Source organism: Halictus rubicundus, chromosome 4, assembly GCF_050948215.1.
Source record: "Halictus rubicundus isolate RS-2024b chromosome 4, iyHalRubi1_principal, whole genome shotgun sequence".
NCBI classification, from domain to species: Eukaryota; Metazoa; Arthropoda; class Insecta; order Hymenoptera; family Halictidae; genus Halictus; species Halictus rubicundus.
The window spans coordinates 4,041,269-4,068,919 of record NC_135152.1 but is presented as its reverse complement, the minus strand read 5'-3'; the positions used below and the strand labels follow the sequence as shown (position 1 = coordinate 4,068,919).

General features: G+C 44.7%; 1 protein-coding gene across 1 annotated transcript in view; it reads left to right on the top strand.

The window, feature by feature from the left end:
* The first annotated feature begins 219 nt into the window (after nt 1-219).
* LOC143353226 (uncharacterized) overlaps nt 220-27,651 on the top strand; it is a 499,638-nt gene continuing 472,206 nt past the window's right edge. Inside the window, exon 1 of the mRNA XM_076786388.1 lies at nt 220-1,270. The gene's annotated coding sequence lies outside the window, so the exon portion shown is untranslated. The remainder of the gene's footprint in view (nt 1,271-27,651) is intronic.

The window sequence follows — 27,651 nt, the reverse complement described above, 5'->3', positions numbered from 1 at the left end:
ATTCGCAGGGGTGTTGAACGGCCATCGCTACGCTCTCCGGGGGTAGTATTCTGTTGAGGGGGGAGCGGAATGGAATGGCGCGGAGGGGCGAGGAGGGGTAGCGGAGAGTCCGAGGGTTGGGAAAGCCGAAGCGTGGCTCCTCCGGGTGGGGGTAGTCGGTACCTCGAACGACTCCGCGGGTCTCGGGTTCGCCCCGCCGCGCTCAGTCCGACCCGGACGTTCGAGGGAGACGCGTCTCTCTTCCGTGGCACGTACGCGTCGCGTCGTTCCGGTACGCACGTTGTCGTCGTCGTCGTCGTCGTCGTCGTTGTCCTCTCGACAATCTCCTCGATCGTGTGATCGTGATCGGTGCAACACAGTATCATCCTCTCTGACAACCACCTATCTCTCCCCGGATAAGAGGAAACACTGTGCGTCGTGTCTCTCGAACTTGGAGTGGCGTGCCGACATCGCACGAGGGTTGAAACTTGCTCGGAAGAAGAGAGGAGACAGAAGAGAGAGAGAGAGAGAGAGAGAGAGAGAGAGAGAGAGAGGGAAAGAGGGGGGAGAAGGTTCGTGTACGTTTTGCACGCCGCTCCGGTGGAACACAGGAGTCGCTAGAGAGAGAGAGAGTGAGAGATTGAACGCGAAGAAAAAGCTCTCTCTCTCTCCGTCTCTCTCGGTCTCTCCGACTGCCTCGCCGGCTTTCCACGGCCACGAATCGATACCACGCGACCGTCGCCGCGTCGGTCGTTCCTCTCCGGCGACCTCTTCTCGCTCTGTGCCCGCGACCACTCGCGCGTCGATTTTTCCTCTCCCCATCCGCACCGGCGAAGCTATCGGACGCCGCGCGACTTACCTCGTGACCGCTCCGGCTCCGGCTCGCGCTCTCCGGCTCCGGCTCCGGCTCCGGCTCGCGCGCTCCCGGGAGCCGTGGGCCAACCAAGCCGAACCGCGCGACGGCCCTCGGACCCGCCAAAACTCGCGGACGGAGAGGATTACTCGCGTGCGCGCGACCGCCACGACCCAGAGGTGTTTCTCGGCCGTGTTTGCAGCGCGGGACCCCGCGACAGGGACATTGTGTGGCTCCCGATCGTAGATCGTTGTCGTGACAGTGTTTTTGTTTGCCCGTGCGGGAGAACCGTGCGGTTTATCCGGCTGTCCTTAGTGCGTCACCTCTGTGCGGCACGTGACGGTACCACGGGTTGTTTGTAGTTGGTGATTACCGGTTCGAATACCGCTCCGTTGTTCCGCCGACCGGATCCCAAGGTGGCTGTGGATCTTCGAAACAGTGAGTACATCGATATTGTTTACGTTCGTCGGTGGATGTCGTCTGTGTTTTTAGCTGGGACACGCGAGTTTTACACACGTGTCGCTGGCGATTTTCGTCGAGCCGATTTATCGAGGTTGTAAATTTCGTGCTTGGCCCGTGCCCAAACGCTCGATGCTGCTAATTTAACTGTACATTTTCATTAGCCACGGTGCCGGCGTCGTTAATTCGGGGACAACCGCGAGATACACGCGGCGCTTGTGACGTCTTCCGATTTTTGGGACGTTGTCGATGCTGTTGGAGAATTGATTCTTGCGGGGGGGGGGGGGGGGATTTTTGAGTGTCGGTGTTTAGAGATGGGATGGTAATTTGTGGTCGGGGTTGAGCTTTAATTTGCGAGTGGTTTTCGGCTTTGAAATGGTAAAACCCACTCGAAATCTAAACCGATTTTGGGCTTTGAAATGGTAATGGGTTCAAGCTTCTTCAAGTACTGAAAACACTGTAGAATTTCAAGGGTTGATGGATTGTGGAGGAAAAATTTAATAAGGAAAGTTGAGGATCATAGTTTAAAATGAGATTAGGTGGATTATTCTGCGATTTTTTGTTAGGCAGCTGTAACGAGTCGAATAACCATGATTTTTCATCGGAAGTTTGTCACGTATGTTCCGAGTGTCGTTCTGTATGTAACTCTTTCGTTTTGGGACAGTTTTCGGAACAGTGTTCCTTGTGATGGCTTTCAGTATTCGCTTAGTTAAATAACCCTGATTCGAAGACAATTTTTCTTCCGCCGACTGTCAACGCGTTAATTACTTCACGTGAGATTTTCAAGGAAAAGTTTGACAATTTCGTGAAATCTCAAAGTCCCCGGCTCAGTAATTGACGGACACCTTTCAGTTTTAATTGTCTGCAATTTTCGTGGTGCTGGTCGACAACGTGACAATTATTAAAGCCTCGTGTAAGATTTTCAAGGAAAGGGTTGAAAATTTCGTGAAATTTCCAAGTCCCCAGCTTAGCGATTGATAGTAGGCTTTCGGTTTCTTGTTAAATAAATTGCCCCAACTTTGTGAATCCTCCGCGCTACTGGTTGTCAATTCTATTCGTTAATTCCTGAAGTTGGAGGGGTTTCAAAAAATTCGAAGCAAGTCCGTATCGCGCGGAGAATTGACGGGCCAGATATGAGCATCGCATTTGTTCCGTTTTTATCCGAGCTCCGAAACGTCATTGACGGGTGCTCGGTGTTTACACTAGAGTTCGAATTAAACAGATGCGCGTGCTTGCGGCCACTCCTCCCGTTTTGTTGCTCGATTCTCCGCAAAAGGGACATTACTGACGAGTTGACCAAATGTTTGGTGCCTCATCGAAATCGTGCCCCCGGCCGATTTTTTCTTCCCGGCGACAAATAAATACGGTCGTTTTGGTCGGCTCGAGTGTGCGCGCCGCTCGACGAGTTCAATTACTACACCCCTTCCCCCGCCCCCGTTAAATTTTTAATTACACGCAACACACGAAATTCCTACGAGGTTTTTGTAACACTTGCCGCGTCGAGTGGGTTGACCTGGTACACATATACTAAACGCGTTTATACTAAAAAAGCATCAAGATACAAAAAATAAAAAGGGCGAAAATACCGTGTCGAGTTTATCTAACCTTGAGGGTCCTTGACAGCGAACGATATAGCACCGCTACTCCAAATATTCAATAACGAGAACCGTGCAACTGTTTATTTGGAAAAATAGAACGATTGTGTCAACCGTCGAGGTGGAGAGAACTCGGACACGTGTGAATCCCGCTTTTGAAAAATCTGTTCGTGTCGGGTTTATCGTCAGGAATTTTTCTAGAGATCATTTTTTTTCTTCCCTCCCGCTGAGGAATGCGTTTGGTCGATCTCGGCTGTCTTTTGCGGGGTAGGGGAGAGGTTTGACGAATGTAGGGGACGTTCAAATTAACGCAATAGGTTGTCAGTGAATGCTAATGGTCGATAAAAATCTAAATGTGTGTCGATGTATCTTTTAGAGGCACAGCTACTAGCAGAGGACAGAGTTTTGTGCTACTTTAAAGATCATCTGCTTTGAAGTGTAAATTTAATTTCGTTTGTCAAAACGTTAACATTACTAAGAGACGAAATTAATTTGTATTTAACTCCCCTTTCTCGTAACCGATGCAGACCATTTCTATTTCGCATAGAGACCCGCAGTCTAGTGATTAACAGACTGCAGAATTAATTTGTACTCCCAGTATATTACGACTCTAAAATGAACTTTGAGAGATGAAAAATTGTTGAGACTTGGAAGTAGATTTTTAGTGTCCATTTCGATGCAACACCACGAAGACTGAAAAGCCCGCAAATATTCCTCCAGTAGGCAAACTGTTGGAATAGACTCTGAAATGGTAATTTCAATCAATCTGACAGTGCCCAAACTCTCCTTGGGAATCTCTGACAGGGAACAATAATTGGATAGGTCGTGCACCTTTGAATCGCCACGTGATCGATCGCAGCGTCGTCGCACAGTTTGACGAAACGACCTAACGACCGATCAAACATTTCCAGCTTCACCTCTGCTTTCCACGTTTCCATGAATCTTTTAGAAGATCATCAATAAGATCCAACCTTTGGATCCTCCAGCAAGTTCTAGGCCTATGCCGGAGTCATATCTGACCCACGCCGATATTTCACTCAAGTTCTCTTTCGATATAAGACGACGGCTCGGGGCCGGTTTTCGTCGTATTTCGGATGAAAAAGAAGAAGAGGGGATAGCGATTTTCTTATTTCGAAATAAAAAGCGTCGTCTTAATTCGAGATAAAATTGTACATATTTTCGGTAGCTCGAGCTTATCCCCACCGCTCGGGTCACGAATGACTCTGGCATAGCACACGGAGAGTTAAATGTTATTAAGGTACTGAATACCCAGGTAGTCGTTCGATACGGTTCAGTCTATTTCATACTGTCTACTCAATTTTTCATCTTGACTTACTAAATCACGGTTTCGTGTAGAGTATTTATTCATTCAACCAAATCATGAATTACCACCAATGTAGGTATTACGAAACCACTTAAAAATTGATACGACCGAATTTCATGCATGTATGATGAGAATGAGTGGGAACGAGTGATAAGAATTTAAAAATACTGTTATATTATTTTCAACCAATTAAACACACTAAGAAAGAAAATAAATTTCTATTTCATTCCAGTTTGTTTCAATTCAGGTAGATTCATATTTTACATAAAGATCTGTTATCTAGCTGTCACCGATTGACAATTCAATTTACATAAATTGCATCTTTCAAAGTAACGTTTCTCAGAATCACGAATTGAAATGATAGAGCCGGAAGAATTCTTGATAGCATTTGTGATTACAGTGAATGCTCGATATATGTTGTCACGTCCGGTGGTTCGACCGTCAATGAATAAACCCTCAGATAAAGAATTACTTTGAATTATTATACAAATCCCACCGCTGTCACCAAATTTTTGTTACGTCCCGAGTGGGACGGATTATATGATTTGTAGGGGATAAGACGCAGTTTCGAACCTACCTGCATTCACCGGCTACGATTCGGGAAATTGAGGACTGTTTAAATAACTTTGTACCCGTATTTTTGAGACAACAACAAAATTATTGATTTATTCAAAATTAGGTTCTGAATCAGATATTTGAAGTTTGATTTTATAAATAGGGATTATATAACGCATATACTAGAGGGCTTACAAATGTTTCGCTTTATAACAATAATATTAGTTTTGCCGAGTCGCTGATTTCGGGAGATCGCTCGCAAGTTGTGGTCGCCGCAAGGCGGAATAGCCATAAGGTGGAATAGCCGGGCCTTGGTTCGTTGTAGGTATCGGGATCACCGAAAGTCGTAGTTGTTCTTCAAGTTGCACTATTACACCACTTCGCGGAACTTGTGAACAGAAAACCGAATTTTGACCGACTGAACTGGGTTGAACAAAACGTTATAACAGAATGAACTGACTTTGAGGGGTTGGTTCCCCTTTTATAAGATGGACAGTCCTTTGTTTCTCAAAGATGCTGGCTCAGGAGTCTCTACCCTGCATTTTTTAATCTTCTTGATGTCTTCTGGCTAGTCTGTCGACAGGATCCTTTTACTTATGAAATCGGCGTCTTTTCTTATAGTTTGGCATAATTGGATACCCTTCCTGTCTGTTCCCAAGGTGCAAACTGATCTTCATCTGCGTATCTTGCAGGAAGATCCGCGGGTGATCTTGCAGGTCTTTCTCCGCGCTACCTAATTGCATAGAATTCTTAACGTATATCTTAATCTTATTTTATTTCCCCTCGCGTGACATCATCGGATTTATATAATAATTCATAGTAATTCTTTATCTGAGGGTTTATTCATTGACGGTCGAACCACCGGACGTGACAATGTCAACAACACGGGTCTTGCTAGATTCGTGTATCGTCCAAGAGACATACGCGAGCCGTTTTATGTTTGCACCCCTCGGCGTCCAAGGTGGGGATAATTCCGCGACGTTTATCACCAGCCTTGGAGACATATATAGAGACATCACTGCATTTGGTGACTCGAAGCATCGAAGCGTCGGTCTCTTGTAAAAAAAAAATCGGTTCTGGATCGCACGCGTCACGGTTCCGGTGAATTTCGTAGCGGCAGATCGCTGGGAAACCGTCTCGCAGTTTTTTCACGAAGGTATTTTTATCGGGGCCGTCGCGCTTTTGTCGTGGGAACGCGTGCCGACAAAGCGACCGTGACGCGACGGTGCGCCGCCGGCGGCGACTTTATAGATCGTTGTTCACACGGCGAGATGTTTTGTTCCGCGGCCGAGGAATTAATCGATCGTAAAGAGGCTAATGCGAGCGATACTCCTCGGCCAGGCCGACTCCTCTCCAGCTCCGCTCGAGTCGCGTTTGACAAAGGATAGCGATAGATGCGGGCGTATTCTCTATTCTTGACTATGTCTCTATCTTCCTCTCCTATCGTGCCGCGAAAGTCTCGCGGAACTACCCCCGAAGTACCCAATCCCTTTGACTCGGTTCAAGATATTCGATGGTGTTCGCTGTTTACGGTTCTCTCTCCTAAAATCTTAGCGTGATAAATTGTTGTGCTGAACGACGTCTTCCCCTCGAATCCTTATCTTTGTTTTCGGTCCTGGAGCAGGTCACGCTTTATGCGAGGAGAAGACAGGAACTTAGAATCACAGATTAGCCCGGTCCCGGTACCATAATCCCATGTAGGTCAGCGAGATTCGCTCGGGGAATAATTGCTGACTTGTCGACCGGGACCGGAAAACTATAGTTCGCGGAATAATATAGTTGGAGTTAAGAATTTGACGCCCGTGGCTGTCGTGGCGATCGGTTTTTACGTTGGAATTGGAGGGTAGTTGAGATATTTAGGGACCCTGAAATGTCAGTTGCTTTAAAAATAATCAACCTAAAAACCCATTTGAACCCAGCCAAAATGTGCTGCGCTGTTAAAACGAGACTGTCTATTGCTGTGTTTAAAACAGTCCAAAATATAACAGAATATCGAGTACCATCCGAATAATTAACGTGGAAACCAATTTAAACCCAAGAGAAAGATGAGATAATTAAAACCGTTCTTAGAAATGTCAAGAATATTAAGCGGTGTAAAGATGGTCAACCTGAAAACCAATTAAAACCCAGAGAAAGGGAGATATTGCTTCAGAAAGTAGACTGCATACTACTGTCCTCGAAAATGTCAAAACAACTCGAGAATAACTGGTTGGAATATTAATAGTGTTGCTGTTTAATAATAAAAATGATCAACCTAACAACCAATCACGACTCAGCAAAAAAAAGTGATATTACTTTCACAAAAAGACTCTGTCCATTGCTCTCCTTAAAAATAGGAAATAAATGATAAGAGTCAAGAATATCAAATACTATGGACGCAATCAACCTATAATTCAATCGGGAGTTTTATAATTCATTAAAACAGTACTAGATTAAAAAAAAAAACTATTATCATTACTTTTCCGGAAAAATTGGTTATTTCTCTAAATGGAAACTCGTGTCAATGGTACGGCACGTCTGCAGTCTGCCAGACCGCATCTCCAGCCAAAAAGGAAACCAGTTTGCAACGGTTGCAGAGTGCACCGAGCGCGCACACTTTAAAGTCCATCATCGAAGCTTCAAATTCAAAGAAAAGTCTCCAGGAAAAAATGAACCGTGGCGTGTATGTACTGTATGGTATACCGTGTGTGCTCTGTGTTCCTTTCCTTTATCGCCCTTGCTCGCGAGAGTTCTCCATTGTCGGTTATTCGTTGTCGATATTTCTGAATCGGAGCTGATCGAATTCCGTACGGGGCTTGTATTGACTGCGTCTGAGAGCACTCTCTCTCGCGTTGTAGTATCCTGTCTTTCGGAATTAGAACGCGAACATGCGTGCATGTGTGCGTGTGTGTGTGTGTTCCTCTGGTTAGCTTGCGTGTGTTTCAACGGATTTGCTTTGAGAACGATATCGGACAAACGAAACCCCTCAAATTAATGGAGAAGATAAAAATGGATAAAGATCCATTTGTTCGGTCTGAGGATCCTCTTTGTAACGATCCCTGAAGAACGTTTGAGGGCTCGCCAATTGATTGGATTGTTACTTCGTCATTTAATTCGTTGCCTAATTTTTTTCAAATTGAAACTTAGTTCTCCGGTGACTCAATCGCTTTTGTGTACAGAGGTTTCAAAGGACAGACATTTTCTCAAAACAGAAATGATTGGAAGCGTTTCATGTAACTTAACAAAAGTATGATAAATACCTACGTAGAGTTTCAAAAAAAGGTCAACACAGAAAGATGAAGAATTCATCCCATAATTGCTGCAATGGCAGACCGATTGAACCAGAAATCCTTAAGGGGGCCGTCAATTTGTAATATTCGGCAGAAAACTCGCTTTCTGAAGCAAGTATGACGTCACAAGATGGCTGCCGCAGAGAGATTCTATTAATTTCGAGAGATTCAGTGTTCGTATCGAAAAGAAGGCTCTGGACAGACGTAGCAAAGACATGTACAAACACGGTGGTATGCATTTTTAATTGATTACTTACTTATTTAAGACGTAAAATGTCTAGAAAAAAAGGCACAGCGTAACATAGCTTGACAGTCAAGGCCAAATTCCTGCCAGCCCCTTTAATGTTATGATTTTAACATAAATTTTAGCCAACGTTTCTGGCAACCAAGTCACGGCGACTCGCAGCGACGTACATCCAATTCCGCGTCTCGAGTAGAAACGAGTGTCCGTTGATCGCGTAATCTGAAGTTTCCGCTGTCCGACATCAATCCGGCGACGTCGCGGACGTCGAGAGAGCATCGTCCCGGTGATCTCCCTCCGTCGTCGTCGGTGCTATCGAGGCGGCGCGGCGTTCAATTTAATTAGAATTTAAGAACAAACGTAATCGAGTTACGGCCGGAGTTTGCCGGTCGCTTTTGCAGCGGACGACACCAGAATCTGGCCAGACTTTTCGGAAGTATGTAACTTTCGGCGACTCGACTGCGGCCGGGAATAAAGTCTCAAGTATCCGCTGCTCCGGCTGCAGCCTGTGGGAGGTCGCCGCGATAAAATCTAATGAGACGTCGCCGGAAGACTCGAGAGAATACCCCCGGCGCGGCGAGGCCACCGAATTACTGATCCGAGGACCCCGTATTTTTTCCCCGGCATGCGATTCCGACCTCCTTGGATCGGTTATTAACGAGGCTGGACCACACCATCGATTTTTTCAAACTTCTGAAAGCCTGCTCAATTTATTTTTTAGTACACTGTTCATTTAATATATGTCCCAAATGTCTAGCCGATAAAAGTAATAGAACTACCCACTGCCACGGGGTATACCCCGTGAGGAGCCAAGAAGTTCGAGAGACCTCGGTCACCGAGGAGTGTAAGATCGCGTGGATCAAAGAATAGTATCTCCTGGCCGATATATGTCTAAACACTGTATTTTGACCGACTAGCACGATTCTCGTAGCGTGTATAGCGAAATTGAAGGAATAAGTACATGTAACAGAATCATTTATCAAGGTCATTGGTATTTTCTTTTTTTTTAACAAAACCTTATGTTGTTTCTTAGATATCGTTGTAGAGCATGAAAAGACGAATTCAATGAGTATAATAACCATATCATTTTGATCATTCGATCTCGAGATATTTCCGTCTGAACACTCCAAGTATTGGATGACTTATTTGACCTCTCAAGGTTATTTTTGAATATCTAACATTGTAGTTTTTTCGTCGATATTCTTATAGAACATGAGAAGACGAATCCATCGACCTAAATAACCGTACAGTTTCGATGATTCAGTCTCGAGATATTTCTGTCAGAAAAATACGATTGTTTTATGTTTTTCGACAGAAATTTCTGGAGGTGGAATAATCGAACCGCTTTGGTCATTATACTCGTTGAACTCGTCCTTTCACGCCCTACAACAATATCGAAGAAAATACACAAGATTCCGTTTAAAAAAGTCAAGTTGAGTGGACGTACGTGTGTTAACCTTGACGAACTGATTCTAAGCGCTCGTGAACGCTTCGTAGAGCCGAAGATAGATTGTTGAAGGCTTTTAGTGTCGGGCTAACGTTTCGAGCGTCGAATAGAGGGTGCGACGATATTTTTCAACGGTCCGGTTTCGTCGGGGATATTTATTTTTAGCCGTCCGCACGAGGAAACACCGTAAGAAACGGAACTTCGGCTTATTGTTGGATTCCGTCAAGTTTGTTCTCAACTACGCACCGGGATATATAAAGTTTCCAGCACGGGGATACCGATCGCCCCCTTTTCCCCGATCCCACCCCCTATTTTCCAGCCCCGTTCTCCTAGTCTCCGTTCCCCCTTCCCTCTCTCTTTCTCTCTCTCTCTCTCTCTCTCTCTCTCTGTCTGTACTTCGGCGTGCTTAGTACGGGAAGACAATATTGACTCGGTCGTTTTCTCCCCGGAGAGGGTGAGTTTATTTTCAAGGGCTTCCGTTATCGGCGGAATCGTTGAATTAAGGGCCCATACGACCCACCGTTTCCACCCCCGTCGCTACCCCTTAAACACCCCCACCCTCTGGGATCGCCAACGAGAATGCTCCCGACTGGTATTTCTGCTCGTCGATCCTACTACGACGTTTTATTTCCTACGCGACGAGACGCGACGCGAAATCGATCGCCATCCACCGAACTCGCGTAATCTCTGCATCGGGTACTGCTCTAACGAGCGGGGGAAATTCCTCGCGACTCGTTTCCCTCGATCTGGCTTACCTGTGTCTCGAAAAGTGAACAACGGAGCTCGATTTACGTGAACTGTCTGCTGGAGAGACTTCGGAGAATTGTGCAGCCAGCCTGGAACGGATCTATTACGTTGATCCGGCATCATTTGAATTTTTCAAGGCCGGGTACGAAGTGTATACATCGAGCTAGCTGCAGAATTAACTTCATTCTTTTACGAGAAGAAATCGCTGAACACCGCTATAAATCCAGCACACTTTAGGTTGAGAAGAATGAGTGACATCCAGTCATTTTGCAAAAGAAAAATACACAACAATTCCTTAAGACTTGCGCAATAATAGCCACGTTTTGAATTTTCCGGTAACTTCGTTGCTTTATCAGAAAAGATTGCCAAAGACCGCTATGAATGTAGCATACCTAAAGCGACCTACCCCGAACCTGATTTCTGCAACCCTTGCACCGTAAAACCATTAAAACCGGTATCAAATAATTGGAGTCAAGGGCAACAGAATCGTCATTGACACACAAACCGAATTCCCATAACCGGCGTCAAGAGGAGCACACATGGCACGTGCCTGTCTCCCATTAATTATTGTTTTTATTCGTCGCACGCGTTGCATCAGCATATTCGCGAGGCAAGGGCCTAATTGACCGAACCCTTGCTTCGCTCATAAATATCGGAGGGTCGGTTCGACCCCCGTTTTTCCTGAAAAGAAGCTCGGTGAACTTGTCCCGTACGGTTACGGGACAGGGCTGTACGGGTGTACACGTACGCTTATTTAAATACCAAATAGACCAGTCCCCGCGAGTTCTCGTGGTCTGTGATTTTCGTGGTGACGAGGGGTTGGGTCCCGGGTATCCCGAAGGGTGCGGAGGTACAGGGGTTGGAGACGGTGCGCCCTCAAACGAGGCATAAAATCGGAGATGAGTCTGTCGTCGCGAAACGGGCTGCCTCGGCGACACGACAAAGAGAGGATCGCTCGAAAAAAGAAGAGAGGATGAACGAGATACACGCTGGGAAAGGGACGAGGGTTGCAAAACAGTTTCGAAGGGTGGCCGGGCATTAATCAATCTGAAAGAATCGGCTCATCGCGACGATCCCGCAGAACCAGCTCGTTTCGTTTCCACGCACTCGCACCTACACCAACCGGGTCGCACAAAAACGCGGATGGCACCCCTTGCAGATTTATTTTACTGTGAATGGATGAACCCAATGGAATTTTCATATCTGTGCTCCAGATGGTAATCTGTTAGTGTTCGGTCTCGTCGCGTACGATTAAATGCGATCGCCTAATTGCCTGAAAACATATCTCTGTGATCTTTCATACTCGAATCCATCGATGAAGTAAATAAATCTGTTGCAAAGAGGAAGCTTCAATTTTCAAATCGAAGAAAATTTTCGAAACTCACCAGAGATGTTTAATGAATCAAATTTGGCCAATGAAATGACCACGAAATGTGCTAGATAATGCAATTTGCAAAAAGTAGAATTACTATATACGTACTGTCGGAGAATAAACGGTCTTTCTGAACAATGTTTTGATCGCGTTAGTATTTCAGTAAAGTGTTCGTGCAGAAAGGCGAATCAGCGAGTTCTCATCGTGGTGACGCGATTACCAGGAGAGATCGAGGCCCGCTCGGAGTCGATCTTGGGCTTGATTGACAGATGAATATTACTGGCAGCGCGAAGTCGGTGTAAATTGCTCCGGATAACACGCGGCTAGATAAAAAGCGGATCCGACCGATGCTCGGTTAGCGTCGATTAACGCTCGCGCGTTGCCAATCGGAGCGCCGCGTAATTGCAGGATTCAGATGCAATCTGCGCGATACCGCGCGCTTTACCCTCTATACATCATCCGGGGGCCCGGCTTTTCTCGCTCCGATCAGCGAGCAATTTTTCAAGACAAACGAGCTTCGATTACATCGGGACAAACATATTTCCGTACAAAGGACCGCGCGACGCCATTCCTCTCGGCATTATTCCCGTGGACATCCCGAAACGCGGAAAAGGGAACCGAAAAATTTCGACCGGCCACCAAAATCGCTGGACATTGGCTCGCAGTGTCATTCAAATTGCCTTCTAATTAACCCTTTCGTATAATCTCCCTGGCATAATCACTGTAGCCTACCGGTGGCTACAGTCACCTCTTAGAATTTCTAACTTTACTGGAATACAGTACAGCTGTGTTATTTTCGAGGAAACAAATTCCTATATTTTTGGCAAATTTTTGAAATCATCCGCATCGGTGACGTTAACCTTAGCACCTTTTTTTCACTAATTTCTCCTAAAAGAATTATTTTTTCAGAAAAGTTTACTTGATGCACTATTTTATTTCGGGATTCGTGAAGATGGAGGTTAAAGGAGAATGATTGCTCTACTTTCAGATATCTTTTAAAACCGTCCATATCGGCATCGTTAAACCTACGTTTTGTGGGCAATTTTCGGCGACTTCGGAATACGGGCGCGATCGTCTCGCTGGCCGCTAATAACAGAGTTCGCGGGGTGATTACACGGCGTGATTTCGCGCAGATTGGACGAGTGATTAATTCTTGCGGACAATCCCACCCCCGCCGCGGCGCCCTCTGTGGATTTGTCGCTGGCACGGCGACCAACCCCCGGCAAGGATATTTTAATTCCGAAGCGGCGGCGGACCGGTTTGAAACGGTTATTAATTCGTGTGCCGAGGGTCCGAGTCCCCTGTCCAACAGAGAAAAAGAGAGAGTGGGAGAGGGAGACGATGCTCGTAAAAACAACCCCATTGTTATCGCCGTCCCGTGGCTCGTTTCGCAGTGGGCGGCACTCGAATCCCGGGGAAAAGAGAAAGAAACGAGAAGCAGAATTTCGCGTACGGGTCGCAGCATGCTGCCTCTTTTCCTCTCCCTTTTCTCTCTCTCTCTCTCTCTCTCCTCGTCTCTCTTTCTCTTTATGTTCTCTTCTCGCCGGATACGCGTATATGCGCGTGCACGTTTGCCGCAGTTACTCCCTTCTGTTATCGCGAAATGCTCACCGCGCGATTTCAACGTTTCTGATGTTTCTATGGGAGTGCGCGGCCGGATTGATTTTCGGCCGGGGTTTTTTCTGCGGCGCAATTTTTTACGCTCTGCGACGAGTACCGACACGGGAACGATTTTATGCCGAACCGGGGACAGCTGCGACTATCCGAGAGGAAACAGGTCCCCCGAGCAGAGGATACGTTGAGGGATTTTTTGGTGACGAGTTGGAACCACCCTCGCGATCATTGAGTATGCCGTGTGCTTCTGGAGGAATTGCTAGAGGCTGACGAAAAAATGTAGGGTTCGATGAACTTTGTTTTTCCTAGTCTTGTATTATTGAATATGTTCCCTTGATTTTGTGAGACTTTTATAGACGTTGGGGTGGCACTGGACTTATTAAAAAAATCACTTCTGTCACTTAATTTCCTTGTTAGGCGTTTCTGGAACCTTCTCCTTGAGGGACATTATATTTTTGTTCCTTAAAAATGGTTTTCATTTAGACAAAATGGAAGGATTATTCCAGCTTAATTTGTACCATAAAGAGTCATGTAACGAGCAAAGCCTTCTAATCTTGCACATATCGACATACACGTATTGTTAACATTTACTATAAGGTGTTAACAGTATCATCCAATTAAAATCCTGTAAGATAAAACCTCTCGCTATCGGCCATCTCCGTTCTAATTAAACGTAACAACATCACGGTGAACTGTCCACCACCGCCATTAAGAAGTCAATAAAATCATTTCACGAGCACCTGTAGATATATCCCACAATTTTAACTCCAGCACTGAGCCTTCAATAGAACAGTTCAGCTCTTGATCATCCTCCGATCAGCTATCGATCACTTGTACTATCGTCAACGGAGACCACGGATCGTTCGGCATTAATTCCCCGCCGAGGGAATTAAAGCAGATATCGGAGAAGGTTTCTAATTTAAAGAGAAACACGTGTACGCTCGGATAGTACGGTTGGAAGAGGAACAAGTAGAGGAGGTAGAGAGAAACAGAGAGGAAGGGAAGAGAAAAAGGAAAGAAAGGAAGAAGGCCGGACCAAGATAGATAAGTCCTCGTTATGGATTCCGTCGGCGTGCACGCGGCAGGACGTCCTCATTGCCCGAAGTGTCCTGCAAGATACGAAATAATGTCGGTGTGCATCCCGGGACACAGGGATAACTTATCCCGTCCACGCCCCGTGGAATTCCTTCTAGCTCTCTCTCTCTCTCTCTCTCTCTCTCTCTCTCTCTCTCTCTCTCTCTCTCTCTCTCTCTCTCTCTCTCTCTCTCTCTCTCTCTCTCTCTCTGTCTTCGTCTCCTCTATCTCTGGTTCCGTGACCTCGCATCGTGCTTCCAATCTGCAGCGCCGGCGACAAATCTTTCTCTCGCTGCTCCTCCGTCCCTCCCTCTCTCTCTCTCTCTCTCTCTCTCTCTCTCTCTCTCTCATTCTCCCTTCGCCATTTGTTTTTCGCTTTATTCCGCCTCTGTCTTTTTCGTTCGAACGCCTCTACATTCCATAATGCGAAATTCGGTTGAAGACCTCGCTGAAGTTCTCTAGAGAAGCTTAATTAGAATCGACGATAGAGATCCTAGAATGTCGTTCAATACTGCGGTTCAAACCTGTCGTTCAAGATTGTGGTTCAAAACTGTGTTCAACATTGTTTGTAGTATAAAATATGTGCACGGGTGAATGTGAACTATAGTGTGAAGTATGTGTCTATGTAATCCGTTGCCATTTGTCATCTTCACATGTACTTTAAGATTGTAGTTCAAAATTGTCATTCAGGACTATGGCTACTGGTTAAAATATGTAGTTAAAAATTGTAGTTTAAGATTGAAGTTCAAGATAGCAGTAAAAAATTGTAGTTCATAATAGTAGTTCATGATTGTAGTAAAAAATTGCAGTCCATAATAGTAGTCCATGATTGTAAGCCTGTCGTTCAAGGTTATGGTTCATGATAGTAGTTAAAAATTGTAGTTCAAGATTGTGGTACAAAATTATAGTGCATGATTGTAGTTCATGGGTGTCGTTGAAAATTGAAGTTCTAGATTGTAGTTCAAGATTGTATTCGAAATTGTAGTACAAGATTACAGTTCAAGATTGTAGTTCATGACTGTAGATCAGGATTGTGTTCAAGATTGTAGTTCAAGACTGTGGTTCACGACTGTCGTTCCAGATTGTCGTTCAAGACTATGGTTCAAGATAGTAGTTAAAAATTCTAGTTCAAGATTGTAGTACAAAATTGCAGTGCATGATTGTAGTTCAAGGCTGTCGTTCAAGATTGTAGTACAAAACTGCAGTGCATGATTGTAGTACAAAATTGCAGTGCATGATTGTAGTACAAAATTGCAGTGCATGATTGTAGTACAAAATTGCAGTGCATGATTGTAGTTCAAGGCTGTCGTTCAAGACTATAGTTTAAGACTAGAGTTCAAGATAGTAGTTCATGATAGTAATTAAAGACAGTAGTAGACAGTAGTAATTCAAGATTGTAGTTCGCCATACCACTTCCGGTAGCTGTTTCCGAATTTTCGAATTAATCTCGAGCGATCGCGCTCAACAAGAGCCGTGCCTCGTACCTTTCTTACCGTTCCTCGGCACCGTTCATAATTACTCAAGTTCCATTTAGCGCGGCCATTAGCAGCCACGCTCATCGGGATTTTCTAATCTGGCCTGGACCGTTGCGCGACGCCTCTCATCGAACACTTACACTCGTACAAAAGTGTTCCCGTTATCCAGCATTGCGTTATCTGCGACGGCAGACGGGAGAAGGCGGGTTGAACGGTCCACTTAATTAACAGCTTGTCTCCTGATAACGGAGCGCGGGAGATGTTCTTTGACAGTGCACTTCGGGTAGACGACTAATTACAGGGCCGAGGAATAGTAGACGATTTAATTTATCCATTCCAGCGACTCCGTTTAATTATCTTACGCAATAATGTCTCCTTCTGAGGAAGTATTTGAATACATAAGTCAAGTGCCCGGAGGGGCCGCGGCCCCCGCCGGCGAAAATGCGACACGGCCGTTTTCTGCGCAGCGGGGAAGAGAAAACGGTCGTGCAAAAATCTACCTCGTGCTGCCTTCTCTCTCTCTCTCTCTCTCTCTCTCTCTCTCTCTCTCCCTCTCTCAGCTTGGCTGTCTGTCTCTCGAGAAAGGAATAGCGTTCTCGTTCGCTCCGTTGGATAATATTTCCCGCCCGGGCCGTTGCGACAAGACGCGTTTCGAAATCGTCCGTCTTCTCGCCGAAATGAAACGGGAAATTAAGCCGGCGGGGAAATAATGAAAGATTCCGGCGGCCGACTCGATCGAATCAAGTTCTACAATATCCGGAGGTGTAGACGAGAAAGCAGAAACCGGTTGAGAGTTTCCGGACCAGGAGAGAAGTCGCGATTCGACGAGGCCGCAGCCGGCCGTGCGGAATTTCGGCTCAAAGCCTTTCGGAGAAATTCTCATAAAATCACGAAGTTTCTTGGCTGCACCGTTCTGTCTTCCATACTTGATCTCTTCAACAAGTTAGCCTGTCTTTAATATTTCCTTGTCGACACCCCGATCCCGATAAGTCACCGATACTTAACGTGATTTAGAGAATGCCACTGGAGCTGAAAAGGTAAAAGATTGGCCTTTCCATGTCTGGAATTAGATTTTTCACCTGTTACGTGAAATCAGGACTCGAAATCGCTGGTGGGCTCTCTAGTCTGTTCGCTGTGTAAAAAGGCGATGGGAGAAAGGGAATTAGGGTCGTCGCCGGGCACAGTATAAACGTAAACGTAACAACGAGCGGTCGCGGGATCCTTTATCAGTCTTTGGAGGCGCGTGGCTGTTGGTCCGGGTCGAGAACTCCGGCGAATATAAGCAATGGATAAGAAAGTTTCGCGGCTCTATGAAAAATGCAACGCTCGAGTTATCGTCGACGTGAATTTTTCATCGGCGCGAGTCGAGCCGTTCGTGGCTGTCGAGCGAGCTAGCTCCGCTCCTCTCTGGTCGTCTGCTTCCGCTTTAGCCAACCCCTTTCTCCTCTCTATCCTCTTTCTTTCTGTTTCGTCCTGTTTTTTTAACCGGTCCACCTTTTTCCGCGACAGGGAAAAAGTTTCGAAGTTGACCCCTCCTGCGAGGAAACACGAACCACCGGATACGTCGCGCCTTAGGAACGCCGGGAACCTAATATTTCGCTTATGTGCGCGTCGTTGGAACCCATTTTGCGATGTCTGTTACGTTCATGAGTCTCTTTTGTGGTTGGACGCGTTCTTCTAGCTGTTTCAGAGGGTTAGTAGGACGAGTTTTAGTGTTATTTCATTGTATTACCACCGATTGCCACTTGGGGCACTGTGTTGGCAACTAAACCACGCCCACCAGGCTGTTGACCCGTATTTCCAACTGTCCTGTCAATCCTCTTCTGTGTCTTTTTGGTTCTATTGTTCCGTTTGTACATTTGGGTACAGTTTGACCTGTCGGGCCTTGTCTTGGGACCGTTGAGAGTAACTAAACCACGCCCACAATTTAGTCCACGCCCACTTTTACCTATTTCGACGATTTTCTTAATTTTTCTGTTTCGTTTGGCTTATCTCTGTATTTCTAGGCCTTATTATTCTCTTTTCTACACGGCGATACAAAATTCTCATGTGGAGCTTTGTCGGGGGCATTGAAACCACGCCCACAATTCAGTTCACTCTAAGCTGCTTTTGCTACGATAAAGTGTAAATAGATTCCCTTCAACATTTGCATCGCAAAACTCGTTATTATTCCGAAAAGGATTAAATAACATCACTCACAGCATTGACGAGATTTTTATGTCATCTTACGACGTTAGGAAAAATTATAGTTCCACAATATGCTGTACGAATTGTACGGCCACGGGAGAAACGAATCCATAGATCCAGCTCTCAATTAGTGCGATTAATTTTCGAGTTGGGCGACTGTTTCTCCGTCTCGTTATACGCATAGCAGATATTGGATAACCAAGGATAAGACGCAGAACCCCGAACTTCCCTGTCGACTGAAGATGTGTTAGAAGAGAACGAAAACGAGACCGAACCTGAGGGAGAGGGAGCATCTTACGCGATCAGACTTCATAAGCAACCGGAGCTGCTTCAGTCTTCGAAAGCAAACAGCCTCTCTTTCTCCTGTCTCTCTCTTTCTCTTTTCACCTCTGATTCCTCGAACTTCCAGCTCTCGCCCCCGGGACCCTGAAATCCTTCGTCCCTTAAATCCTACGGCGCAGATGCCGCGGGTGCGCCACCCTGCCACGATATTTTATATTCACCTCAAATCATGCATATTTAATCGCGGAAACGGCTCGGGCTGCTCCAGGAGTTAATCGCGAACCGCTGTGGAGCCACCCCCTTTGGAAAACCGCCTCCTCTATTCTGTAGTGACATTTTTATTCGAAACTGGGAGTGGCCATTTAATTTGCTTTAGTAATAATAAAATGAAAAATTTTAATGCAGATGCAACCAACCCCTGTATCCTGAAACTGGGGACGTCGATTTGTGTGTTTTTTTTTACAAATAATTAAATTATAAATGTAATATAACTGTTTAAACATTTTTTATTCAGATGTAATCGATCCCCACCCTCACCCCTGCCCTAAGACTCGATTGGTACCACTTTCGAAACTAAGGGTGGTGATTTATGCTTACAGTGTTGATCAAAGTCCCAGATAATTTTCAGAATAGACAAAAGGGTTAAGTATAAACGCAACAAAGTTGTTGTGTAACAACAGAAGAGTGCATTACAAAAGGACATTTTCATAGGAGGCTGTTCTATGCACCGTGGGACAAAGTGTGCATGGGTATCGACAGCATGTTCTACCATGAAGTACACGGCGGCTATAGGCGGTGCGTATAGATAGGCAGGCAACGATAATAGAATGCCTATAGGCGGTTTGCTAGCAGTGGCGGCTATGGTACACTCGCAAGGAGTCCGTATAAACAATTAACTGAATTACTTGGCGAATACACCCGTTGTTGCTAACTTCGTCGTCGCTCTCGGATATACTTTCAGCGAGCAGCCATTAAGAAATGTATGTTCAACGGAATATGAACGTCAACGACGGGTTCACGAGTCGCTGGAACGCAGACGACGACAAACACCGACACGAGCTTTTGTGCAGGGCGCATTCATCATCGTGTCCCACGTGCCGAGACCCGTCACAAAATTACAGGGAAAATGGGATCGCTGCTCCACTATCATCGTGCTGTCTCTGGCGAGCGAATTGCCAGTCTGAGTTGAGAGCTTGCGAATTTGAGTGTGAGCTAAGTGGGAGCTTGCGAAATGTCAATTTGAGCAAACTGGGAGCCTGCCAATTTTTATTTTGAGCTAAGTGGGGCCTTGCGAATTCTCAATTTGAGTTAAGTGGGGGCTTGCCAATTGTCGATTTCAGCTAGTGAGTGCTTGCGAATTGTCCGTTTGAGCTAACTCGGGACTTGCGAATTTTTAATGTGAGCTAAATGATGGCTTGAAAATTTTCAGCGTGAGCTTGCGAATCGCCAATTTCAGCTAAGTGGGGGCTTGCGAATTGTTTATTTGAGCTAACTGGGAGCTTGTGAATTGTTAATTTGAGCTGAATGATAGCTTCCAAATTCTCAGTGTGAGCTAAGTGGGAGCTTTCGAATTGTCAACTTGATCTAACTGGGAGCTTTCGATTTGTCAACTTGAGCTAAGTGGGACCTTGCGAGTTGTTTATTTGAGCTCACTGGGAGCTTGTGAATTGTTAATTTGAGCTGAATGATAGCTTCCAAATTCTCAGTGTGAGCTAAGTGGGACCTTTCGAATTGTCAACTTGATCTAACTGGGAGCTTTCGAATTGTTAACTTGAGCTAAGTGGGATTTCGAATTGTCAACTTGAGCTAAGTGGGAGCTTGCGAGTTGTTTATTTGAGCTAACTGGGAGCTTGTGAATTGTTAATTTGACCTGAATGATAGCTTGGAAATTCTCAACGTGAGCTAAGTGGGAGCTTTCGAATTATCAACTTGAGCTAAGTGGGGGCTTGCGAGTTGTTTATTTGAGCTAAGTGGGAGCTTGCGAATTGTCAATTTGAGCTAAATGATAGCTTGGAATTTCTTAGTGTGAGCAAAATGGGGGCTTGCGAGTTGTCACTTTTAGCTAAGTGGGGGCTTTGAAATTGTCAATTTGAGCTAACTAGGAGCCTGCGAATTGCTAGATTTAGCTAAATGAGGGCTTGCTTATTGTCACTGAGAGCTGAGATCTTGCGAATTGTCATTATAGGCGGAGAGCTTGCGTCTTGCCAGTGTGAGCTGAGGAAAATTGAAGGAAGCTTTGTCGCAAAGGTCTGGGAACCCCGAGTATCAAATATCCAGGTTTTCGTCGATCGTCGATATTATTGATTTCGCTCGGATGCAATTTTTGGAGTTTCTGTGCAGCTCTGTTCGGCGAGTTTCGTGGATGGAACCGGGTTATCGATATTTGCGTGGGTTTTAGTCGGGAAGCCGGCCGGAATTACGGCAATTTAATGATGCGCCGAGTCTAGTTATTCATTCGATAGAAAATAATCCATCGAGCTGCAGGAATAATTACCGTAAAGTTACTGTAACGGTATTATCGTCGGATAGCGTGCAGTATTAATCATCCCCGGGGGTTGAGAGAAGGAGGGGGGTGGGGTTGGAAGAGACAGAGAGAGAGGTGGGGGGTCAGTGTTGCAGCTTGATGCACGTTATTACGGTTACATGACCATAGAAAGTGGTACGCGACACAGCATCATTAACGCGGCCTGTTAATACAGTAATAACACCTGCCTAACAAAACTATATCACGGCCTATCTAATTCGTAATTTTCGTTGTGAACGGGATCGCTGTACCCAAGCTGACAGCCTAATGACATCCTCCTCGCTAAATGTTCCCCCTCGCGAGCCAGCCAATTCCCCGTTTGAGAATTTTCAATTGCCCGGTTGACTAATTAATCGTCCCGTCGATCCCTCGTGAAAATAATTCATTGTGCTCGCTTGCGTCACTGATGCGGACGGTTTTGCAATTTTACTTGGTTCTCCGGAAATGGAAACCTCTGCAAACCTTGCTGAAACAATTGTAATAAATCTTTGTTGCTCAGAGAAGACACGGAATACAGCAACGGTACATTCAAAGCTTCTCGTTCGGACGTTTTATTTGACTGTTCACTCTTAATCGAATTCATGATGCTACTTTTATTCGTTCATTTTGCACTACTGTAGAAATCTTGTTTATCATTTCTCTGATTTTTCTTGCAGAGTTTTATTTGACGTTCTTTACGCAAACCAGTTTTTCATCTTGCATTCAAGCGGAAAATGATGAAAAGAGAGAGATATCCTTTAGAGATATTGATATCCTTTTTGTTCAACTGTTTTAAGTTGCATCGACCTTTCTGTTAATCATTGGCAGTCAGAATATAACCACAATGGTCAGAATTGTTAATTTACACTATTTAAACTAAAAATCGAGAGAACACTTCTTTAGGAAACATAATAGATAATATAAGATAATGTGCTAAAATAATCTGTAAATCTACAGGTATCTTCACCATAAATGTACATACATACGATACATAGTAAATGAATGGTAGATGTTACTAACCACAACCAAAATGGCAGAGACGGGTATTGCTCCTGGCCACACATAACAAGGATCCCGGTGTATTTCGGTCTGTTATCGTCTAGACAGTCTGCGCGAATCGAACGCGAGTGTATTGAATACGTTATTAAGCAATAAAGCCCAGTTAGAGGGAGAGAGGTTTCCCGTAGTTTCCCGTTCCCCTCGGCAAAATTGTTTCGAATGGATCCGGAATGTCGAGGGGTTGGAGAGAGCACAGTGTCGTCCCCGCAGGATCTCGAGGACACGTAGGACCCTTCGCAGGACCACCGAAAACTCTCGATCGCTCATCCGGCTCATTAGGGGCAGGTCCTCGCTGTGGGCGTTTACCTAATTTAAATATTCCCGGCTCCGGAGAGTTTTCTAATTTAACCGCGGCGCACCCTATCGATTCTTCTCCCTCTACCTCATCTTGCGTTTTGGGACTCCTTAACTCGTTTGCAAGAAAGAGCGCGAAGAAAGATGGTGACCTTATCAACAGACTTTCTATCGCATCTAACGAGACGAATTTTGAAAAATAAAAGGGAACTTCGTTTTTTAGGAATTTGCACATACAGTGGCTGGTTGTGATTGACTTGTGACTGCCGCGGTTCTCGATTGAACTGTACCGTTAAAATAATCGAATTTTTTAAAAACATCAAACTGCACCCCACCATTACAAACCAACCATAATAACACTGCAAGGACAGGTCATATCATACAAAAAAAAATCTCTTTTGTATTTCGAAATGTGTATAAAAATATCCTAAAAATTGCAGGAAATTCCGTCGAGCCATCGTTTAGAAAACAAATCCCCAAAAATGTACTCCCAACAAAATTATTTTCACCGATTTGCTCGAACTTCCCTTAAACAGGGGATGAAAGAAATGAAAAAATGGGGACTAAATGAAATTTTCCGGTGATGTTAGATCCAGATCAGGTTTCCGGTTTATGGCTGAGAATTTTCAGGGACCTGTCCCGAAATTTTCCTCGGAGAATCTTTTTTCTTAAAATTTGTTCTCTCCGTTGGTTACGCACAGCGGGAATTTTAAACGTTCTTTGCGAGTTCCTGATTCAGGGAAGATCGCGCCGCGAGTGACGGGATTCCTCGCGGTCGAGGCGTTGGGTTTCTTCGCACGTTTCAATCCTTCGTGACTTGTTGATCCAACAAGTCGATTTATAATCCCTTAACGCGTAGCATCTCGCGCGGATACCGTCGAAGCCACATCGCGGCCGTTCCGCGCGCGAGAGAGAGACAGAGAGAGAGAAAGAGAGAGAGGGAGAGGGAGAGAGCTGATTTTCCTCTTCCGGTGAGGAAGAAGTTTATCCACGGCGACTTCGACGTCGAACTTTCGCTTTATCGTTGAAATTAAGTCCGTTACAAGACTCCGCCTAAGAGGCTTTCGGCTTATGGTAACGCGCGCCGACTTACCACCACCGGTTTTGTCACGGACTTCCGGTTCTGGGAATGATTTTTACATTTTCCCCACAACATTCAATGTTTAATCACTTCCCTATGGAATTTCTCTACAACGAAAACGATTAAGCTTCTCTTCTATTTAAATTTGTTTGCTGTGTTCTAGGCTTTTAAAAAATCAAACCATTTCTCGTATATATTAAACGCACCAGATCGTCCGATTATCGTTCTACTCTAGTTTTCCCAAAATCGTCCTAAATACCCGAAGTCGATGGAGAACAAATTGAACGTGGACAATTTCCGCAGAAACGTCAAATTTTGCACAATCAAGGATGGAAGTTTGAAATTAAGTATCGAACGCACCGCGGTTTCTTCTGGCTAGCGACCGCATAAATCACCGGCATGGAATTCTGCGGCGGGCACCGGCGATTCGATTAATACTGATGAACCTCGTGCGGAACAACGGTTTCTAGGTTCATAAGCGGACTTCATCGTTATTGATATTCCTCCCTTAGCGCCATTAATTAACATCGCGGCTCGCAGCGCGCGGTTTTCCGAATTCGGACGGGGCTTCTGCCACAGCTCGTTACTGGGCAAATCTAAAGGGATGCTATGCTCCCTCTCTCGCTATCTCTTTCTCTCTCCCTCCCCTCTTCTCTCTCTCCATGACTGTTCTGCAAGCCGAATCCGAACGTCCATACCATCCAGTCTGGGGCTAGGTGGACGTACAAAATGCCGGGGTACAAGGCGCGGAATCGCTGCAAGAGGAAGGAAGCAGATTCCATTTGCGGCTAAATGACTGATGCGCCGCGTGTTGCGCGTCACGCTATGACTCTGGACGTGCGATGATATATCGACGAATATCGGGACCCTCTTTCGACCCTTTCCCTGCGAGAACGTATCGAAATCCTCGGATCCCTTCTGGCAAGCTTCTACAACAAACATTGTTTGCTTCATCTGGATGTGTTTTAGTAATTCATTTGCCCAGCCGTGGAAACCGTGTCCAGGTTTCGGAACTGTAATTGTAATACAGAAATAGACATTGTTTATTCCGTGTAGATGGTCTAATCATTTATTCTCTCGGTTGTAGAAATAGTATACTGTAGTCATGAGTAAACAGCGGGTTTTAAGCATTAATGACAAAATAACGTTGCGGGTGTACTATCTAGCAACCATTGAAATTATTAAGAGAAAAAACGAATTTCTGTGTGATCGTTTTTCGTTGTAATAGATGCAGACAATTTTTATTTTGCATGCAGATCCGCAGTCTGGTTATTACGTTATCCAAAAATTTCTGTCGTTCTTCATTCCATAACATGCCAGTAATATTACACAGAGGAATAAATATTGCAGGCTAACAAATGCGCTGAAACATGGCATAAAATTTGCGAATGTAATGAACAATATTCGCATCATATTTTTCTTCCGTAAGAGACGTGATTGGATTGGATTCAAATTATAATTCCCAGTTAGCGAGTACCATCGAAATTACTGCACATATGTTTCTTTTTAAAGAGACGCGGCTAGATTGGACCTAGATTATAATTCATAGTTAATTAGTGTATCACCGACGCCATCGCAAATGTTTTTCTTTCTAAAGAGACGCGATTGGAGCGTGTTTAAATTATAATTCACGGTTAATTAGTACCGTCGATATTACTGAAAATATTCTTCTTTTCGAAGAGAAACACAGCTGGATTGTATCTGATGCGAAATTCTTAATTAACTGGTGCCTTTGATACTGCTGTAAATATTTTTCTTTCTACAGAGACCGTGGCTGGATTGCATTCAAGCTGTGATTTTTAATTAATGTTCTATTTGCCAGTTTCTCCTCAATTATTTTCTAGTGAAATATGAATCAGAGCTCATGGATAGAGCTTTTTTCCAATTTTGTTCGCGATTTTTGGGCAAAATAGCCACTGTGCGCGTCGCCTTCGTGACTCTATGACGGAAACTCGATAGCCCGAACTCCTGAAGCCCGGGCAGAAACGCGGGGAGTTCGTATTACCTGCCGTGATATCGCTAATTGTATATTAGTCCGGTCGCCGCATTACCGGTCGATAACGCGGACCATCGCACTGTGGTCCCGAATTTGTATTTACCAGTGCACGATCAATGCAAGCAGCTTTCTTAAATGTTCAAAAAACCACCCTTAAGAATGTCTCCATCTTTGCCAATAACGTTGACAATCATACTTCAACATGAAGTGGAACAAAAGCCTAATGAATATAGATTCAAAATACTCAACGGTAAAACTCTTCTTTCTAACCATTGCACTTAACCGTTGTTATTTAACTAGTACTGCTATTTTTAATTGAATTAAATTACCCAATTATTGCCAGATGACCTGTTTTAAATGCTTCTCTTTAAACAAGAATAATACTCTTGAGTTCAAGATTTCATTTTTTAGAAGAAAGTAAAGTTCCCGTGGCTTAGTATTTGTTAAGTAGAAACAGTCAGCCATAAACAGACACATCAGATCTATTTATTTACCTTTATTAAATTCCTATTTAACGTCATGTTCCTTTTTCGCAGAGTCTACAGCAGCTATCGAATTTTTACAGAATCTAGCACCATACTAGACGTGTATTTCAAAATCCGACTAGAAAAATTTAAACAACACCATCAATACGTGGACTTGCACATATTCCTTCCACCTACATGATGCTGCCAATCCAATTGCAGGCTGAATTTCAGAAAAGTGTTTGGCTAAAACACGTATCAATTTTCCTAGTAAAAGCACACAAAATTTTAACTGGATACCTCGAATGGTTATTTAAAAAAAAAAAAAAAAAAAAACACGAGGTTGACTCTGGACCAAAATGCACCCAATTCCATCTGAACGTTAAAAGCCAGTTTCCCCATAAAACAATTTTGTCCGATTTATTTCCGTGTGCAAATAAGATTATAAATTTACTGAAACAGCGTTGTGGACCACAATGCATGGTTTTCTGTAGTTACGTTCGTGCAAAGGGCACCGATATTCTATCGCTGACCGTGGTGTGCCGTCCCTGACCGGAAGGGTCGGTATAGCGGTTCCGTGTATATACTTGTAAGAGGCGCGTAATTTGAATATCGGCCTCGGTGGCGGCGCATCACCGCGAGATTACTCCATTATACCTCCATAGACAATGGAAACCGCTTACGTGCCCGTAAATGGCTTCGTCTACCGCGAGCTCGGTCCCTTCCGTTGCTTGCTCGCTCGCCTCCCTTTAAATCTTTCTCCTTGTCCCTTCTCCCCCCGTCTCTCTTCTCCTCGGTCCCTTACGCCCACGCTCTCCGCTTTTCGTCTTCTCTCTCTCTCTCTCTCTCTCTCTCTCTCTCTCTCTCTCTCTCTCTCTCTCTCGGTGTCTCTAGCCTGTTCTCCGACGTTCACCTTATTAAAGCCGTAGTGGAACGATGTTTAAGGGTGCGGTTATACTCGACGCGATTTCCGATCGCACGCGACGCTTACGTCGACGGTTTCGCGTTGCCCGAGTTTCAACATCAGATCGTCAACAATACTTACACGGAATAGTACAACACTCATTCGAAAGGACAAAGTTGTTCTTTCTATGAGATGAGTGCAAAAGTTCGATTTGAAAATGAAACAGCGAGTCCATCTTAAAATAATAATATAATAATTAGAATATTTTAATGTTTTAATATTATAATAAGATTTTTTTTCAAAGAATGTGAGGTCTCTGAAAATCGAGCACGATTTGCACCTTCTTTCGATATAAGACGATCATTCGGGACGGCGTTCGACGTATTACGGACGAGGTTACCTATTCGGCGTGACATTGTTCTTGAGAGTTTATGAGTTTGATAAGGTAACTATGAATTTTCTCAGCATCATATAGCTTAACAAATTAATTTTTATTTCGTCCAATAAATTACTGTGATTTTGTGTTTTGGAATTTTCGAGTGATTACTAGCCCCGGATTTTATGCATTTATGCCAAAAATGAGCAGGTGAAATTAGCAATGCAAAGATTAAAAGACTTTGTATTCTCGGTTTAAAACGATCTTCGGATTTGCTTATCATTAAAAGCGTATTTGAGTCTGGATACAGAATGTACCCGTTTTTTGTACGAAGGATATTCAATCGCATTAGTATAATCGCAGCTTAAGGTTGGCTCCGGAGTTGCGAGCCGCGGCGAAATCAATTTTCGGCCGGCTGAATTCGCGTCACGATTTCGAATTGATAATTGCCCGGCTGAGAAGGAAGGGCTCGATTGAGGGAACCAGTCGGTGGCTCGCGTG